This window comes from Coenobita brevimanus, chromosome 49 (assembly GCF_032717465.1).
Source record: "Coenobita brevimanus isolate Jiangsu-jjx chromosome 49, ASM3271746v2, whole genome shotgun sequence".
Classification (NCBI taxonomy): domain Eukaryota; kingdom Metazoa; phylum Arthropoda; class Malacostraca; order Decapoda; family Coenobitidae; genus Coenobita; species Coenobita brevimanus.
In genome coordinates, this window is record NC_137002.1 from 10,162,953 (window position 1) to 10,175,393 (window position 12,441).

Sequence of the window (12,441 nt, forward strand, 5' to 3'; positions counted from 1 at the left end):
TCCTGACCTTCTTTTGCCACATTACCTGATCTTCATTTCTGACTGTTTCTTCCTGTAATGCTATGTAAACTTTGTCCTCCACATTGTCATCGATTGGGGAATCACTCTGGCCCTGAATGTGTTTATTAGCCAGGTCACTGGTAACAGGTGAATTGCCGAGACAATGGGGGGGAGGAGGTTATGCAGTGTAAGGCATTGTCTCTGCTTGGCATCTTGTAGAGGAATGGAGGAAGGTGTCCCGTGTATACATACGAAAAATCACGCACGAAAATTGAAAATTGTGCAAATTAGGGACCTTGCAATTGCACAATGTACCAGTACGTCATTGGGACTGGCAAATGCAAAATGTTGCAACGTACCCATATGTCGTCGGGACGTCTCGGGTTAAGGCTAGTAGCAAGTTGCACTGCCCTCTGCCTATCATCCCAACCATTCTGATCCGCAAGGAACTCAAACTGTGCACGGTAAGCTTCCCAAGATACTTTACCATCAAATTCCTGAGGTTTCTTTTTAATTGGACCCCCACTATAGCCATGAATTTCACTGGTTTGGGGCCTAAAAACTGGGGCATCATCACTAAACCCAGGACTTAAATCTCCTACATTCTGATTATTCAACCCTGTAATGCTACCTTTAAATGCTTGGGATCCATCAAGATTCACCATGCGCTCTCCATTCTTCTCATATGCTCCCTGTACACTAACCTTGGGCTCAGCAGTGCAATATTTCTCTACAACCTCAGTTTTCTTACTAATTATCTTCAGATGGATGACTACATCCTTCATCTGGTTGTCTACATGCTGTCTGCACGCCATCACTATTTCCTTACTAATTGTCTTTAACTGGTCATCTACATACTTCAGCTGGTTGTCTACATGCTATCTGCATTCCATCACGTTATTGCTTACTTCATACTTCTGCTGCTCTAGCTTGGAATCTACTTCCTCCTTAAGCTGTTGCTGTTCTCCCTTCATTTCCCCCATGAATGCATGCAATTGTTCTTTGATTTCATTCCTGAGCCCTTTCTGTTCTTCACTTCACACAAGATCAACTCAGGCTTCATAAATAAACATTGGCTTCTAAAGTTCACTATCTTTATTTTCCAAGTAATTACACTTATGCTTTCCAACTTCACTTCACTGTTTTCACAAGTACCGAAAAATATACAGACTTCAATAAAACATGACTGTTTGCCAACACGTCACTATTTTCACAAGTACAGAAGATAATCATCACTAATTGCAATACTATTACACTTTATGCTTCCCAGCAACACTTCACTAACAGCACTGCTTTGACACTGCACCACACTCAAACTGAACTGAAAACCGACTAACTGCCTCTAGTCTCTTCCCCATCCTTATATAAGCTTGCATTACCCTAGAAACTTCTACATTATACGAGGACAACAGTTGCCAGCTCAAAGATATCCAAAACATGTCAGAGTTTTCTTACATTACATAACACTGTAAATTATTTAGCATACAGACTTAAATTAAATGACATAATTTAACAATACCATAAAAAAAAACATCATCAAGAAAAAGAGCACAAAAATTAATGCATAACTTATGAAACAATTACGCTCACAAACAGCAGGGAAACTGGCAACTCTGACTTGTACCAGAACCACGGTAAACATCAGGAAACGTCGAGAAACATTTCGACTATCTAACTGGCAAATTCCACTTAACAATCAAAAGAAATTATGCAAATTTTAACACCATGCTAAGAGATTTTAGACATGTAAATAAAGGAACATTACTATTTCTTTTCACTTCGTACTCTAAGCTTGATTATGGGCTAAGTTTATGGACTGATCTAAAAGCTGTTATCAAACATATTCAACAGTTTTAATGTTGCATATTGTAATGCCTTTAAGGGAATGCTCGGTGCCCCTTGGTACAGCAGCAGAATTGTACGGTCAGTTGCTGTTGCCTCTCCACCTGTCCCTCACTCAGGCACGATACTGTACTACCATCGATTGACGCATTTCAAAAGCTCTGCGAGCATTATTATAATAAACTTATTTCTTCTTTACAGTGGATATATTTGTACATACACTGAACACTACTACTACTATTACTACTACTACTACTACTTCTACTACTACTATTATACACGCCAAAGAAAACTAAAGCATAGTTAAGAACGAAAATGAGATTCTGTGAAAGGGTAACTGATGAAAACTGCTATGACTGGAAGGAAGTTTTGTGCAGTCTTTTTAGCGATATAAAGTAATGCTAGAGTTCATCAAGGGTGGTCTCAAGGCTCGTCTGTTACCATTCACCTCCACTACAAGTCATCTTTCCTCACGTACCGCTCAGCTGTCGTGGCTTCAGGCTCATCTTGACGTGAACCCAGTAGTCTGAGGACTGAAGTCGGCCCTTTTCCCTCAGTCCACCATCCTTCCTTCAGGGAATTGGAAACGAGATGAGGTACGATAGTGTAACTGGTTGGACATATCAGTGCCACCACGTGAAGGTGTCCCACACCAGCGCCACCGTTCAGTCGTGGGTCATGCTTTTCGTCAGCGTCAGTGAGAAGTCTTTCGTATCCTGAAGTCGTATGGTGGCTGTAAGATTATATTAAAAAGGCGTCCTTGGGCTGAAGGCATTATGTCAGTGGTCGTATTATTATTATTATTATTTTCTTGAAAGTATATCTCCGTAATCTGTCAAAATTCCTGTTCACCTCTTAATGCGGTGACGTAATTTTTTCCACCACCAGGCGCTTTTCAGAAAGTCTCTAGTAATGGAGGGGTTAATGATGACCATATTTAACCCCTTTAGTTCGACAGGGCTCTCCTACCCTGAATAAAACCGTGTAATGGTGACACCTGTATAACCACTCGGATCAATTAGCTGACTATACAAACGTCCCTTAACTTCCCTGACTATATAAACGTTCCTTAACTACCCTGACTATACAAAGGTCCCTTAACTACCCTGATTATACAAACGTTCATTAACTACCCTGCCTATACAAACGTTCCTTAACTACCCTGACTATACAAACGTTCCTTAACTACCCTGACTATACAAACGTCCCTTAACTACCCTGTCTATACAAACGTTCCTTAACTACCCTGACTATACAAACGTTCCTTAATTATCCTGACTATACAAACGTTCCTTAACTACCCTGCCTATACAAATGTTCCTTAACTACCCTGACTATACAAACGTTCCTTAACTACTCTAAGTATACAAACGTTCCTTAACTACTCTAAGTGTACAAACGTTCCGTAACTACCCTGACTATACAAATGTCCCTTAACTGCTTCCTTGTCCCCAGAAAGGAGGATGGTGAACTGAAAGAGAAAGGCAACTCCAGTCTGCAGTCCACTGGGTTCATGTTGCAGATCAACCTGAGGCGGCAACAACAGGAGCAACCAGAGTCGGGAGTGTTTTGTTTTCAGATCCGTCAAAGTTTTCGAATTTTCCCATCATTTGGCAAAATTTACCCCCTCCCTCCCCCCGTTTCCTTGCTCCTTGTTGTCCTGGGGGGCTTCGGACACATCGACTGGGACTTGATGTGCGGGGGAGCCACAGCAGGGTACTTTAATGATCTCCATGGTGTGTGTAAGTTTGGTTGCTGGGTGAATGTCGCACTTGCGTCTCCACTCTGTTCTGCCCTCTCCCCTCTCCTTAGGTCCCTGCTGCTGCCTCAGCTAATTTTGCAAGGCTCTTTTCTTCTATTGTTGCTTCTTCCTTCCTTCTTTTTCTCCTGTCCTCTCTATTCTGTCTTTGGCTTTAAATAGAGTGGAATTTTCCACATTCATCAAAATCTCATCAACGACCCTTAGCATGTTGCAACAAAAAGGTTTATAGTGTCATGCCTGCGGGCTGTTGGTCTGGCCAAGTGTAGTGATCATGATGGTTTGGCACCATCTCAGTGTGTGGACCTCAGCAGAGGAGGAACTGTTGCTAAGCTGCAATTTTCGGGTTTGGAGGTGCTGTTTCTTAGTGGTAGGACTCTCGGCCAATAGCCGGTGGCCCATCATTGTGTTGAGAGACTTTGCTCTCCCATACGGTGTTGCTATCCCTTCTTGGGTACAGTAGGGAGTGCATGCTTGGAGCTTCGTCTATGCTTAGGTTGTTGGGCGGGCCTCTGGACACCAGGTTCCGCCCAAACAATCCTTTCTTTTCAACAGTCATGTTGAGCCTTTTCTTTCTTATGCAAATGATGGAAATTGTTTCCTTCCCCGGTTCTGCCAATGTTTTGACCCCCAGTGACGACCCTAGCTTCTCTTCCTGATACTTCTCTGGCTCTTTCCACTGTTTCTCAACCTGTTTCATCCTGCTTACCTTCGCCATCTCCTGCCCCACAGTTCCTTACATCTACAACTCTGTCCACCTGTTCATCTTCCATAGTAACTTTTGAACCTTATTTGCCTCCACCCCCTCCTCCATCTACCAGTCCTGTTTCTTTGGAGTCCTCGTCCTGTTCTCACACTGCTTCACAACTCACTAATCCTGTCCTGGCCACCTCTCTTTTTGGACCCCAGGACTAGTCTCAATATTTTAACATCACTTCTCAAACAGGTGCCCTCTCCTTTTATCTCTCACTTTTATGACAGGTAGGCTCCGATATTACATGCTCTTTTCAACTCAATGGTGCTCTTCTTCAAAAGGTACAAAACGCTGCTCAAGCACAAAAGTTACTTATCTTTTGGCAGTAGAAACTTTGCTGACTGCTCTGAAAATATCAGATTCATTCTCTCTGAAGAAAGCCACCAAATTCTTTCAATTCACTACTCGATGATCCCTCCCCATGGACGCTGCCAACAACCAAACATTGCCAAAATTGTATTTAAATCTCGAGATCTTCCATCCTCCATTATCATCAGGGCACAGTCATTCCTGTTAAGGAATATGTTCCTCCCCGTCGTCAGTGCACTTTCTGCTGGCGTTTTGGTTATCCAGCAAATTAATGCTAATCACAGGCTGTCTGCCCCAGCTGTTCACAGGTTGGACTCTCTGAGTCCACATGTACATTGACCTTCCAATCCTGTCTGAACTTTGCGGGGACATCATACACCCTCCTACAGAAAATTCCCTGCTTATATTTTTGAGACCAAAGTCCCATATCCGATGAAAAACGGCTTTCCCTCAGAAAAGCCCATCAACAAGCGCATCACTTGGGGCACTCCCCTGGCATCTCATATGCATGCGTGGCCCAACCCACTCCTATATCACAGGTTGCAGCTCATCTAATGTCTACTTCTGTACCTCTTTCCAAATCTTTCGCTGCTTTTGCCTCTCTTCCTGATCCCTCTTCCTCTTTTCCCACTCTTGATAGTTCTGCTCCCTCTAACCCACCTCCTTCCCATACAGTATACTCACGTTCTTCTCCCTCACCTTCTCCCCGAGCTAGCAAACGTAAACACGTACTGTTGTATCCAATATATTACCAATATACCGGGAATCGAACCCACAGTGGGGACAGAGGGACAGGATACAAAATGTTGACAATGTGAAATAACTTTTACCTGGTCTTGGAGTAGTGGATTGCTGCCTGGCTCTCACAAGAGAGTCCCGGGTTCAATTCCCGGCATAATGGTAATATATTGGATGATTTTTCCTGTGCAAAGTACAGGTTTCTCTCTTCATGCTGCTATATCCTCTCAGTCTCATATTCCTGGTCTCTCTCCCACTTCCTCTACTGCCCAGCCTATCGAGTGTTCCCCCTCCTCCAAACAACAACGCCATAATGCTATGTCACCAGCTCGCACTCAGCCTTTGTCCTCTCCTATGGAAGCAAACTCCCTGCTAAGTATCATTAATTATCTTCACGCTACCTCTTTCTCGCCTAGGCTTCTCACTACAGAACTGCATTTCCCCCTTCCCCACTCCCTCCTACTTCCATGCTTCCTACCTCTTCTCAGCCTCCCCCTCCCATTCCTTCTACCTCTCCTGCACCTTCTCCTCCCTCCTCTTCTGTTTCCCTTTCTTCCTATATCCAGCCACCCGCCTCTTCTGATATCACTATGCCCAACCTATCTCCCCTAATCTCTTCCGTTCTGGATATATCGATGCCTCCTGGATACTCTGCCCCTCAACACTTTAAGCAATCTCTACGCTCCTCCAACACTTGATTCTCCATTGTCATGATACTTCTTCATTGGAATATTAGAGGCTTCCGTACCCATTGTAAGGACATTCCTTTCCTTATTTCCTCCCATAATCATTTTACCTCCCTTCAAGAAACCATTCTTAGTACTTCCTCAGTCCCTCTTCCTGGCTATATTTTTCTTGGATTCCCTCCTTCATATGACACTGCCCTCCTTATCTGCAATGATGTCCCGGTAGAACTTCTTTCAGTTTCTTCTCATATCCCTCATACTCCGGCTCCATCCATAAGGCTAAAAGTTCTGGGGGGGGGGGTGACTGTTTCTTTTATTTCTGAAAATACACAATGTTGCAGCAGTTTAGTCCCAACTTAATAGAATATCAAGCAGTTGGGCTCCTCCAATCACCCCTTATTACTTTAACCTGTCCTATCGCTCCAGTACGGGCTGTGGACCCTCCAGAGAAACGTCGTCTGTGGCACTTTGGAGCTGCAGATCGGGAGGCCCTCAGGCGGTACTTCTCTGATTTTCCATGGAATGATTATTGCCTCCATGACCAGGAGCCATCAGAGTGTGCCTTGCGCATTATGGAGGTTATTCTCTCGGGCATGGAAGCATACATTCCCTTCTCATATCCTTTGACTAATGCAAGAAAACCTTGGTTTAATCATGCTTGTTCTAATGCTGTCCGCAACAAGGAGAGGGCTTATAGAAGGTACTTGACCCAAACCACCCCTGAATCACATCTTTTTTTATGTTTCTGCCCGGAATCGTGCTAAGGCTACTCTGCGCTCTGCTAAAAATAATTTCATCCGTACCAAATGCTCTCAACACTCCAACTCGAATTCTTCCCGCAACTTCTGTCACCTTCCCAAAAACCTTTCCAACAACTTTACGTCATCATCCTTCCCTCCTCTTTTCTATTCTGATGGCTCTGTAGCTATTTCTTCTACTGATAAAGCAGATCTCTTCACTCAGACTTTCTCCTCCAATTCCACCTTAGACAATTCCGGTGCTGTTCCTCCATCACTTCCCCCCTCAGACTTCCTCATGGCTGACATTAAAATTTCTTCAGCTGATGTATTTTCTGCCATCATTGGCCTCATTACTAACAAGGCATATGGGCCTGATGGAGTCCATCCTTTTGTCCTCAAGAACTTTGCTTCAGTGCTTACACCCTTCCTAGGTTAACTCTTTCGTCTTTGTCTGTCAACTTGTACCTTTCCTTCTTGCTGGAAGTTTGCTCTCATTCAGCCAGTCCCAAAGAAGGGTGACCATTCCCAACCCTCTAACTATCGTCCAATTGCTTTAACATCCTGTGTCTTGAAAGTTTTTGAGTCAATTCTTAACAGAAAAATTTTAAAGCATCTTTCCTATCACAACCTTCTTTCTGATCGTCAGTATGGGTTTTTTGTCAGGGGCGCTCCACTGGCTATCTTCTAACCTACTTTCAGACTCCTGCATGGTCATCCTCCTTTCGGGACTTTAGCGAAATCTTTGCCATTGCACTTGATATCTCAAAGACTTTCGATTGAGTCTGGCATAAATCTTTAATTTCCAAACTGCCCTCTTACGGTTTCTATCCTTCTATCTGTGCCTTCATCTATAGCTTCCTGTCTGGTCGTTCTATAGCCGCTGTTGTTGACGGCCATCGTTCTTTTCCTAGATCTATCAACAGTGGTGTTCCTCAGGGCTCTGTCCTATTACCAACTCTCTTCCTTTTATTTATCAATGACCTTCTAAGCTGTACATCTAACCCTATCCACTCGTATGCTGATGATTCCAACCGTCACCTTTCCATTTTGTTCCCGCAACGTCCATCTCAGCAGCTTCTTCAACAAACAAGGGATGAGGCTATGGCACACCTAATGCCTGACTTGGCTCGTATCTCTGACTGGGGTAAAAAGAATCTGGTTGTTTTTAAGGCATCAAAAACTCAGTTTTTACTCCTATCAACCCGACACAATCGTCCACAGGATTACCCACTAATGTTTAACAATATTCAGCTTAATCCTGCATCATCCTTGAACAAGCTTGGGGTTTCATTCACTCGGGACTTATCTTGGAAAGATCATACTGCATCTCTTGTACAATCTGCTTCCAAGAGATTAGGTGTGCTAAGCCGACTCCGTACCTTCTTTATCCCTGACAGTTGTTGACTTTATGTATGGGTTTTATTCGCCCCTGTTTAGAGTACAACTCCCTTGTGTGGGGAAGCTCTCCACATACAGCTCTTCTCAATAAGGTGGAGTCAAAGGCTTTTTGTCTCATCAACTCTCCTCCTCTTACTGGCTCCCTTCAACCTCTGTCTCTTGGCCGCACTGTTGCATCTTTATCTCTTTTCTGTCGTTACTTCCATGGTCACTGCTCCTCTGAACTGTTTGCTTGCATTCCTCCACCTCTACGACGGGCGCATAGCACCCGTCTGGCAACAAACTCTCATCCCTTTTCTCTCCAGCTCTCTAATGCAAGAGTTAACCGTTACTCCCACACCTTCATTTATGCAACAGGTCAACTCTGGCATTCCCTCTGTCTGTATTTCCTACTTCCTATGAACTCCAGTGTTTTAGACGCAGTGTGTCCAGGCATCTCGAAATGAACGGATCTTGATTTTGGCTCTCTTTTGTATTGTTTTTGTTTTTTCTTGGAGGGCTCCGGCCTTTGGTTCCTTCTTTCTTGCATAAAAAAAATAAAACATATCCCACCCCAGAGTCAGGCTCTTCATATCAATGGCCTGTTCGTGGCTGATTCTTCCTTAGTTGCAGATGCCTTAGGTAATTATTTGTCTTAAGTCTCACCTCTTCCCAGAATTTCATCGCCTTAAATCTGATTCTGGATCCGTACCAAGTTGTTTTATTGTCAGCTAAGGGAATTCTTAATGCTGCACTCTCTCTTTATGAATCGTCGTTTTCACTTAAAACCTGTACAAATGCAAGTGTAGGACTTGATGGCGTTCATTATAGTATGTTAAAACATTTTTCCCCACAAGCCACGTCCTTTCTCTAGGCCCTCTAAAATTAATTTTGGACTGAAAGTTTTCCCTCCACACAGGCATATAGCAATCATCCTCCCGTGTCTTCAACCTGGTACACCTGGTCACCATCCTCAATCTTTCCGTCACATAGCCCTGACTATTGTTTATGCAAACTGCTTGAATGGATGGTCAATACTCTACTCATGTGGCACCTTGAATCCCATTGTCTTCTTTCGTCCTAACAGTTGGGTATCGCAAGACACGCAGCACCTTAGAGCCTCTCCTTAGAGTCGAATATTTTAGACGCTCTACTTTTTCACTTCGCCAGTCTATCAGTTTTATCTTTTCTCACTTAGAAAAAATGGATACTGCACGAAGGTATCATCATTGTTTTCCTTGTTCCTTTGGTCTGCATGGTCACAAAACTATTTTTCTTCCTAATTTTCTTTCCTTCTGAACCTTTCATGTCCGTCTGTGAGATCACTTTCCCGTGCCTTTCCCCAACATAAAGATGTCCTTCACGGCTCGTCTTTAGTAATACCCTTTTCTTATACTGCCCCTGTTTTGGCCTCTCTGTACTGTATGTTGATGACTGCTAATTACACTGCAGATTCAGACCTGCCTCGTCTCCAATCTCTTCTTCATTCCGCCATCGATGCTGCCTCCACGTGGGCTACTACTCATGGTTTTCGTTGTTGTACCTCTAAGTCCTGTGCAATAGCGTTTATGCGTTCACGAACCATACCACAGCCTTCTCTGTACTTATATAACATCCATCTTCCCTACAGATCCTCTACCACATTTGACTCTCGGCTAAATTGGAATGTGCATATTTCTTCCCTCAAGTCTTCTACTCTTCATCGTCTTCATTTGCTGCAGACGTTGTCTCACCTTTCAAGGGGTGCTGATTGTGTCACACTTCTTCGTCTTCACTCTGTCCTTATTCTTTCCAAACTTGATTATGGTTGTCAGGTCTATTGTTCTGCCTCCACTCGCACTCTTTTGAGGCTAGATTCTGTTCATTATACTGGTCTTCGTTTAGCTCTTGGTGCGTTTCGGACCACTCCCGTTACAACTCTTTGTACTGAATTAGGCATTTCCCCCTCCCGCTTTTATCGTCTTTCTCTTCTCATAATCAGGTCCTATACACGTCTACTTCAGTCTCCTACAAATGTCACTCCGTCCGCCAGCCTTCTTCAACGCTCTTTTCCTCGGTCTCCCATCTTCTTCCATTCCCCCTTCGGGTCCCCACTCTTCTTCAGTCTGTTGATTTTACCTTTCCTCCTGTTCCTCCACTTCGTCCAGTTTCCTTCTCACCTTGGCTTCTGCCTCCTGCTGTGATCTGCCCTTCTTTTCTCCCTTGTTCTAAGTTTTTTCTTCCCCCAGATACTCTTGCTTCCTTTTTCTAGACTATATGTCCTGTCGCTCTTCTGCCACGCATATCTTTACTGACGGCTCTAAGTTTCGTTATGGTGTCGGGTGTTCCCTGACTTCTCCCAAAGTACACTTCCTTCTGTTGCAAGTATCTTCACTGCAGAACTGTATGCTATTCTTCTTGCTCTGAAGTCTCTTCCTAGGTTCTCTTCTTCCACCTTTGTTAATTCACCGATTCACTCAGTGAGCTCACTTCCTTACACACCACACCTTCTCATCCTCTAATCACCCAAATACAGAAGTGGCTGTTCCGCCTTTTTGTTCGGCAAATGTCAGTTCGCTTCTGCTGGGTTCCTAGCCATATTGGGATTACAGGTAACGAACAAGCTGACTCATTGCCATGCTCTGCTGTTTCCTCCTTAGGTCCTCCCTCCGCCCCATTCCTGCCTTTGATTGTTTCCCTCTTCTAACCCGCCTCTTCCATGATCGTTGGCAATCCTCGTGGAACCAACAGGTTGACAACAAACTTAACAGTGTTAAACCCTATGTTATTCCCTGGTACACATCAACCCACCCCAGTCGTCGATGGGAGACAATCCTTGTTCGTCTTCGCTTGGGTCATACCCGCCACACTCATGGTCATTTAATGAGCCATGACCCTCAGCCCGTCTGTTCACACTGTAACTGTCCCATGACTATCCGTCACCTTTTTCTTGATTGCTCGTCTACATTCCAACACCTTGTCTCAGCTTCCTCTTCCTATCCTCACCTCGTCGGTCCCCACAGCTTACTGATTTCCTATGTGACTCTTCCATTGTTTCTATTTCCAGTATTATCTCTTTTCTTACTGCACTTCATATCATACATAAATATAATTATTTACCCAGCTCCCTTCTGCCTTAGTGCCAAATAGCCATTTTATGGCTTGGTGCAGTTCTTTATTGTTCCTTCCTTCCTTCCTTGGCAAAATTTATGTTAATCTCTCTCTCTCTCTCTCTCTCTCTCTCTCTCTCTCTCTCTCAACCACCGGACTATTTTTGCTTGACTTAAGGATCTGTATCAATGAATGGGCTAGTTAAGGATCGATCAAACCCTCCATTTCAGAAAGTCTCTCATCAGCTGAATTAAGTCGTCTGGAAATAACAAGAATAAACAGAACAATCGGAGTGAAAGGATTAATTTAAGTACCAGTGTTTATGTGAAAAGTTACGCCTTGTTAAGCGATAAACCAGGGCCGTATTAACCCCCTTATGTTTGGGACAACTCTAGTATTTCTTTCCAACTCACGCCAGACGGTTTTATTCAGCTGAGAGTGAGTCATGGCAGACGGAGAGTGTTAATAATCTTAGCCAGTGTCTGCGATGGACAAAGCAATTTATTATTAGCGGGAAACGCGTTGTTTTGAATTTTGCAGTTTCAGTATCCACTCTGGTTGCTTAGTAGGTGTATGAGTGATGACAAACGTTAATTACAACCACTATAATATACACTTTAATATATATTCAGATATTGGAAGTGATGTGGTTGGTAGGTATATGGGTGGAATCAAACGCATATAAAAACAATCTAAAACACTTCATACTCATTCTGGTCTGGCGATGAAGTGTTTCGTTGTTGTCTGATTTCAGGCATGTATACAAGCAATCTTATAACACAGCTTAAGCCTAAGGAAGTTTATAAATACATCACCAGGGTATTTTTAGAGGTGCTCTGCTGCCTGAGAGAGGACCTAGCTAAGCAAAAGAGAGAGTCTAACCAAACATAAGGATATCAGAGAAAGGGAGGTAGTCATTAGTTACTTGAGAACCTAGCCAATCAAAATGACATCGGAAACACACACACACACACACACACACACACACACACACACACACACACACACAATAGACTGGTTGAACGTGTAAACAAACTAGAAATGGCTTTCAAAAATGAAATTGATGAAATAAAGAAGCAGATGCACTTGCAAAAGGAAGAAATAGAAAAACTAGGAAGGGAGGCCAATAAGAAAGACACAACCATC